The sequence below is a fragment of the Vanellus vanellus genome, assembly GCF_965231255.1.
Source record: "Vanellus vanellus genome assembly, chromosome: 15".
Classification (NCBI taxonomy): domain Eukaryota; kingdom Metazoa; phylum Chordata; class Aves; order Charadriiformes; family Charadriidae; genus Vanellus; species Vanellus vanellus.
Window position 1 is genome coordinate 13,156,676 of NC_138920.1, and position 8,443 is coordinate 13,165,118.

The window sequence follows — 8,443 nt, forward strand, 5'->3', positions numbered from 1 at the left end:
TATACTAAGGTGGTCATACATATAAGATCTCCTCCTAGAGATGTGATTTTTAGTATTAAAATTATCTGAGGTAAGTAGAGGCTATACCTTCACCCTGTCAGCTGCCCCTAGCTTACTGTTTAACTTTCTCTTCTGTTGGGGCCCCACTTGGAACAATGATTAACTTCAAGATTGGGTTATTTATGTTTCTGGGCTTTTTGTTTTAGGGACTTTCTATTCCGCTTGCTATGGTTTCAGAGTAGGCCATCACATCATGGTCACTCAATTTTGTGGATTTTTAACTCTTTTTCTATGTCAAATCCCCCCCTTTGAGACTTATGGATATGTTTTACATCTCCTGCAAGTCTCACCTTATGCTTTTCCCAAGTTCTGGGATTCCTGTTCTTCTATTTTCCGTGTAAAAGGGTTATCCTCTACTTCAGCCATCTTTATTTGCAGGGGTTTTCTATCTTTCAGTACCCGTTTGCAAAGACTTCAACACATGGGCAAACGTCGAATCACACAACAACTCAATAACAAGATGATCAGTATAAGCACAGATATTAAGAAGAGTTGCTTTAGTCAATTTAGATTTGGTAACCGGGATGTTAGTTCGGTAAGATCTAATCCTTCCTGTTCCTTGACATTTGAGGCCAGATCCGTTAATTTCTGTATCTTCTCTTCTACTAATTGAGAATTGTCTGTTAGATTGAAGCAACACATCCCCTTAAACTCCTCGCACCTATGATTATGCCTCAAAAGCAGAGAGTCGATGGCAGCTCTGTTTCCTAAAGTAGCTTCCCTTATTTGAGTCACCTCTTCACCCAAAGCTGCCGGAGCTTGAGAGGTATAATTTATGTTCTTCACCAATGCACATACATACAATTCTTTTTATTGTGTAATAATTCATGGCTCCTCCTACTCCTGGCGCTAAAATAGCTGCAGCTGTCATTTCGCTCGGGCTCCAAAGAGTTACTTGTGAACTGGCCGGCGTGCCTGTGAGCGGTGACAGCAACAGCTTTACTAGCCCAGGAAGCCGGAATCGAACAGTGTGGTGATGCCCTGTGTGCTGTGCAAACAACCCCAAAATCCAACTGAAGCCGCTGCCAGGAGAAACAAAGATAGGAATGAAGCCTGGAGAATACTGGCAAATAATCTTCTTGGAATTACCCAGAGAAGAACTCCATCGATATCTGTTGCTGATGATGGATGCTCTCACCGGATGGCCAGAGGCTATGTTGATGTGTTTTTCCTTCGTTACCTTTTTGTATAGCTGTGTTTCTAAGAGGTGCGCTGGCTTTGCAGATTATCACCTGGCACCCTTTTCTGCACAGAACTGGATTGAAACAAATACCTCAACTCCGTGTGTCAATCGGTTTTTACACAGAGGGTAAAGAGCCCAGATTTGGGACAATGGGAGGGGCCTCTGAAAACGTCTCTCTCTTCCTCCTCCCGGACCCCTCGGTGCCGGCAGCATGGGCAGGGCTGGGTCGAGCCGTTCCCACGGATGCAGCGGGGGGGTCGCCGGGGATGGGGGTCTAGGGGGCTGCCCGGCTCTCCAGGCATCGGGGATGCGGGGATCCCTCTCCCCTGCCAAGCCGCTGCGGGGCTGAGGCCGAGGGAGGGCTGGGAGCCCACAGTCCCCCCCCCCGGTAGCTGTTTTCGCTGGCCCCAAACTGGCCCCGCTCCCAGTGCTGCTTCCTGGGCACAGGAGCCGTCGGCGGTGACACGTGCCAGGGTGTTTGGGCTCACATTGGAGGGTGCAGGGTTCGGGTCTGCCTGCACAAGCCCGCTCTTCCTCCCTTACCCTACATGAACTCCGGATGCACTCGGCAGCCTGAGGTCCCGCGCTCGGGATGTGTTTAATTTGCTCTGGGTAGCGTGTGACCAACAGCCCGTAATGGCACCGTCTGCCGCAGAGCAATCGGAAACGGACTTTTCTCGCTCGGCGCAGAAGCAGGAGCAGTTCGTCGCCATGAGGGGTGTTGGTGGGTCCGGGGTGCGCGGGGCCGGGCAAGCCGGGGCGCCCGGTGCTGGTCAGGCTGTAGGGACTCATTTCTGTCTGGTTTTCTGGCCAAGCACAGGGCGGGAACGACTGATGGCATCTGTCCCCACTCTGGCACCTCTGTCAGAAGCGGCAGGAGCTGAGTGCCGGGCTGTCCCCCGGGGCTGTCTTGGGGAGCCCCAGGCTCGGTCCCGGCATCTCGGCGAGAGGAAACCTCCCTTATTTCTGGCTTTAGCACCCACTTTGTTCACCACCGCCTATCGCAGAGGCATCTGTCTGCCCAGGCACTGGAAAACGCCGCACATGGAATGCCAACCACACCGATGGCGTTATTTTTATTCTCCTTAGTAAGACAAGGTTGCATTAAGAGGGTGTTTGCACTGCTGGATGCCCAAAATAACTCCTCATTTGCTCAAGGTGTTCAGCGGAGGACTGCGACTTCCCTTGCACCCACCCCGGTCCTGGAGCTGCTTCAAAGCACGCTGGTTTCGGTTTCTTGCCTCCCCCGGTGGTGCGCAGGCAGAGCCTCTGTTTGCTTTCCTGGGTGTGTGCCGGGGCCGCTGGCAGCCCCCGGCTGTCCCCGCACACGTCCTGACTCAGTCTCTTGTGCAGGCAGATAAACAAGCTGTGAAAAGGGACAGTGTCTTCCTCTGAGTCGCCCCGTTAAGTTGTCAACCGATTTTTAACAGCTCTGCCCGTTTGCCTGCGCTGCCTCCCAGCCCGGGGTGTTCCCCAAAGGGTGGCCCTTGGCAGAGCCGCGAGCCGCTGCCTCCCACAGCCCTCCGAAGTCGGGGTGACCCCTCTGCTCCCCACCTTGCGCAGTGACCCCGGAGCACCTCAGCAGGGAGCCCGGCATCGCCCCGGCCCTGCCCCAGGCTCCGTGCTGGGGTGGTGGGTCCGGAAAGGGGGAGGCGGGGTTGGGATGCGACTTTGGGAAAAGGTTAAAGGGTGAGAAAGTGTTTTACGCTCGTGATGACGGGGCCGGCGGGGAGTGTTTGTGGCTGACCATAGGGATCCTGGCACGTAGGATACAGCAGTTATCCCTCACTTGCTGGAGCTAGAGAGGAGCTCTGATCTACGAGCATGGAAAAATACTTAAAAAGTGGGGGAAAAATCCTCCGTACCTGGTGGGGACCGAGCCGAGGGCTGGGCAGCGGTGGCAGACAGGGTCCGTAAGGGCACTGCAGCCCGGGGCGAGGGAGGACGAGGGAAGCTGGGGTCAGTGACTGCGGCATGGGTAGATGTCACCATTCGGGGGAAGGGGCAGCAGCTGGCTCTGTACGGGCATCGCTCCCATTTTGGGGCTTTTGGTCACCGCAGGCAGCTCTGGCGCCGGGCCAGCGGTTGAGCAAGAGGGGCTCGGTGCTGTGCCGGGGCTCCTGTGGCGGCGGGGCTTCGGGAACCGGCACAAAGGGGCTCTTGTTCTCGGCCATGCGCAGCGGGCGGCGCTGGTGGGGCAGGAGGGGGCAGCTGCCCACCAGGCAGCGCAGCGCAGGGAATGGGCAGCTTTTCCTTTGGGAGGAGAAGTGGCTTTTCCAAGGAAAAGCAGGTTGTTTTTTCCACCTGGTCCCGCAGCCAGGTCCGGGGAGCCCGGCGTGCTCCGGTGTCACGGCCACGGGGCATCCGGCAGATGCGGCCCCATGGGGTCAAAGCATCCTCCGCTCGCAAGGCGGGAGGAGGGATGTGCTGGTCCCAGGCTCTGGCTCGCTGCTCTGGGCACACGCCGAGCCAGAGGCTGTTACCGAGAAGTGCAGAGCCCCGACCGAGCATCGCCTGCAGAGGGGCGAACCAGCCAGCTGATAACTGGCTTTTTTGGAAAACCCGGGGGAAAGGCACTCCAACCTGCTTCTAAAGCCGGGGGTGAGGAAGAATTTGTTATCCCACCATCTCTGTTCCTAGGCCAAGTCCATGTTTCTATTTAAAAGATAGGAGAAACATAAACCTCTCGCATGTCTCTTGATTTATTCGGTCTCTGAGCTCGGCAGTGGGGCAGGAGGGTTTCCCTGCCGCCCGCTGTGCCACCGGTCCAGAGGGGTCTTCCCCGTCGGGGCTCCCTGGGATGGGGCAGCCCCCTCCTGCTGCACCCGAGCGATGGGACCTGCGGGCGGGCAGCAGCGATGCGTGCCAAGGGGATGGATTCTCCAGCCATGTCAGGACTTTCCGAGCTGGTGGCCCTGGGATGGCCACGAGGTCAGTCCCAGCCACTGGTGGGGTCCTGCGGCGCAGGAGGGTGGGCTGCGGTGCTGCGCAGGACGGACACGGATCTGCTGCCAATAGAGCCGCGAGCAGGGACACGGTGTTTTGCAACCTGAACTGGTTGAACCTGGTAGGAGCTGAATTCCAGTGCCTCAGTGTCACTTCCCAGCAGTTTGCTGGAAACCCCCCAGCCCTCCTGCCCCAGAGCGCCTGTTCCTCCGAGGCGCCTCTCCCCAGTAATCCCTTGCAGACAAGCTCCGACGGGGTTTGTGGATGGAAAAGAAGAGGGGTTTGCACTCCCCGGCCACGGCTTTGGTGTTGTGGCGTGCTTGTGTCCCTCCGTGAGGGCACGTGTCCGGATTTAAATGCCTGAAGCTGCGTGATCCCCCAGGACCCATGCAGGGGGTCGCCTGCGCCTCTCTGTCCCCTCGGCGGCTTCCCGGGGGTGGCTGTCCGCCGGGCCCCCGGCACGCTCCTTTTTTCCAGCAGTCCCTCAGGACAGGGCACAGCTGGGATTTTGGAAAGCAGCCGGGCTGGCCTTGCCCTGGCCAGCTCAGACCAGACTGGAGTTACGTTCAGTCTTCGGAGTTTGACCCTTTGGCGTTACCTTTCACCCTTCCTGTTTTCCTTTGGTATTGCTGTTTCTTCGTGGTTTTTTTTGTTTGTTTGTTTGTTTTTTTTGTTTTTGTTTTTGTTTTGTTTTTTTCTTATGGCCACCCTGCACCAGCCACCTCAGCCTGATGGTGGGCGAGACCTGAGTTTGCCCTGTCGGAGCAGGAGCCTGGAGATAACGAAGCTGCTTTGGGACATCTCTGCTTGCTGCCTCCTCCAAAACCCTCGCGAAGCCGAGCACGGTGCTGCATGGCTTTGTGTTGCCCTTCAGCTTTCTCTTGCATTAAGGGCTCCCTCTGTGTTTACCTGCTGAAACCAGACCCGTGTGTCTCACTTGCCCCCCAGGAGGACAAATCCAGGCACGGCTGTGTTTCCGCTGCGGCGCGAGCCAAGTCCCCATCCTGCGCTTTGAAGCGCCCGCGGCTGTTTGCGGCCGTGCCCCAATGCCAGAGGCTGCCGTAACGGGAAGGGGCCCACGGTGACTCTGCCGGCACCAGAGCTCCTGGGGGTGCCATCTGGGGGGTTTGTGTTGTTCCACTTGCGGTTGTCCTAGCGCCTTTTCCTTGCCACCCATCATCCACGCTTTCCTCCTTGCCCGGGACGAGGGCACGGCTGCGGCTCTGGCCGGCAGCGTTGCAGCCCCGGCACCTCTTGCCCTGCCTGTTTCTTCCTTCCTCTTCCCCCTGTCTCACTGCGGTTGATAACTCAGCGTCCCTCCTGCCCCTGCAGTCTGTAGGGCACGGCTTGATGGGAACATGGCAGCGAGGAGAAGGAGGAAGAGGAAGAGTGCAGTGGTTGACCTCGGCCGGAGCTCCCTGCTCAGTGCCGACCCGGGTACCGGCTGCTCCGCCGCAGCAGGGAGCGAGGGGCCGCGGGGGGACGGCTGCCCCCGAGAGCTGCCCTGGGGAAGAGGAGGGCAGTCCCCTCTGCGTCTGACCCACGGCTCATCTCCATCTCCAGGCTGGTTTTGTCATCTTCTGCCTCTAGCATTTATTACCTTTTTTCCTTTGGGAAAAAAAAAAAAAAGTCTTTTTCCGGGCTTTGCGGGAGGTCCCCTCCGTGGGCTGAGCTGGCCGCAGTGCCCCACGCCCCGGCACCGCCGGACCCCCGCCAGCCCGGCCCCGCCGGCCACCCCCCGCCAACCTGTGACAAATGATTTTGCCATTTCATGGGTGGGAAAGAGACATTGATTAACTCCTGCACTTGCCTTTCTGGAAAGGTTATAGCTTAATTGGTCAGACTTGGAGTCATAAATCACGCGCTGAAGGATCAGCGGAGATAAGAAAATTTTTGCAGAATGTTGCAAAAACACTTTTTGGTAGGAGGTATCCAGCTGTGCCTACCCAGATGTGGGGGCTGAGGGCAGCCGAGAGCACAGGGGCCCTCCGAGGAAACAATTCACCCTCCAGCGAAGGGCCGGAAATTCTCATTTCTGTTATCAGTTAATCTCAGGATTTGCAAAATAACCTTTTTTTTTTTTTTTTTTTCCTTTTGGAAAAAAGAAAAACAACAGGAAAGCCATTTTTTGCTTTATTCAGAAGAATCTGAATTCCATCTGTTTTGGAAGATGATTCTGTTTCTCCATGGGAAGTGCTACTCCCCCTAACCTAAAAACTACAATTGAAAAAGTCCTAACTTTTTCCTGGCCAAGGAAAGCAGTGGGGGAGGGAGAAAAAGGCTCTTCCCACCAGGGCAGAGGAGAGCGGACTGATGGCAGCATCCCGCCCCGGGGACGCCGGCTGGTTTGGGCATCCCACCGCCTCGGGTGCTCCCGCACGGTGTGGGCTGGAGCGAAGGCAAACACTGGCCAGCACTGGCCCAGCTCAGTGGTCCCTGTTGCCCAGGGACCCGCCGGCATTCCTGGCCAAGCACTCAGACAGAGCAGGCAGGGAACGGCGTGACAGATGTGCAGCATTTATTATTCATGTCAGTAATGATTTCTTCCCTGATTCTCCCCAGCATTTTATTGAGGAATTAGGATGTTAATATGAGGAATCTCAAGCCCACGCTGCGGACATCCCTGTTACTGCTGCCGCACTGCTGCTGCTTAAAAATGGCAAATTAGAAAATGCCCCCAACTCACTGGGTTTGCCTCAGCCCTGACTCGCCGCCCTCAGACCCTCATCTCGACGTGCAGCAGAAGAGGGGCTCGAGAGGGGCTCGGTATGGCCCCCAGCATCCATCCTGCTGCGGGATTGGTGCCTCTTGGTCTCGTCTTGACTATTCTCTTTTCTTCCCAGCCTGCAGGCGTTCGCTTTACCTGAGTTTCTCTCTTAAATCCCACATCCAGGTCTTCCCGAGTTTACCTCCGGCTCTTCGCAGCCTGTCCCGGAGCTGAGACCTGGCTGTGGTGGTCAGGGCAAGGTCTGAATCCCCCGAGCCCGGCAGCCGGCGGGGACGGGGGTGAGGGGGGCTCCCCTGCACAGCCGGGGCCCAGGTGCCAAAATCTCTCCGGGTGAGGTGAGGGGATGCTGAGACGCAGAAATTGGCTTTGCTCCATGTGTGATGATGATAAAGAACCAGGAGCACAGATTTGAGTGCCTTTTCAAAGGGCTCCCAGGAAACCGGCTTTTTAAACACAGGAAAACAAATGAAAAATGGTGAGCACCTCTTTCGTTTCAACGTAGAAGCTGAAATAGATGTTGCTTGCCCCAGTTAAATAAAGAAGCAACTTCCCGACATAAGGCTGTCAAGCGCAAGGCTCGGTCCCTGCCACTTCTACCCTTCCCGGATTCGGGTCGTTTCAGCCTCTGACCTCGCGTCGCCACTGGAGCTGGCGCAGGAGAAGAGCAAAGCACAGCACATCTTCTGGGGCACTGGAGGGGTTATTCCTATAAACAAGCAAAGCACTTCAGAATCAATACAAAGTTTTACTCGTGGTCGCTAGAGAGATTTCATCTCCTGAATTATATGATGGGATAAACGAGATCCCAATCCGGCTGCCACCCCGGGTACCAGCAGTTATTTGTTCACAGCCAGGCTGAACGGCTCCCGAATTAATTAGAATAATCAATCCTAAAAATGACAAAAGTATCGATTAGCATTTTTGTCTCTTCACAGCCCGGCAGTGCTGTGACTCCGGGAGCATTGCAGAGCGATAAAAAGCACCCTCAGCTGTGGACGGGAGATGCAGTGGACGGGAGATGCAGTGACACCGCGTGACACGGAGGGGTTTATATGCAGCGATGGCATCACCCAAACACTTCCACGCGATATTATTTCAGTAATAATATTCTCATCCCTCTTCCTTGCTCTTGTTTAATTTACACGGCGGTTCATTTTTAATTCCTGCCTATTTACTACTTTCCTGGACACGGTAAGAAAGCAGGAGCGGTGGGGAGGGGACCCTCCGCACTCGCCAACGCTGGGTGGGCTGATGGTGGCGGGTGCCTGGGTTTTGGGCAGCTTCTTCCCTGCAGAGCCCGGCTGGTCCCGGCCATCCCTCGCCGTAGCACGGGTCCCCGCAGAGGCATCCCTGCCCAGGAGCCGGCGTGCCTGTGGTAGCGACGATGAGCACTCTTTGCCTTTCTCAAGGGAGATGAGTAACGTTGACAGCGTGTCCTGCCCGTCAAAGCACCGGCACAAGCCCAGGGTGGGATATGTGTGCTGTGCTGGTCGCAGGGGGCTGAGCTCAGCCGTATGTGGCCGCCG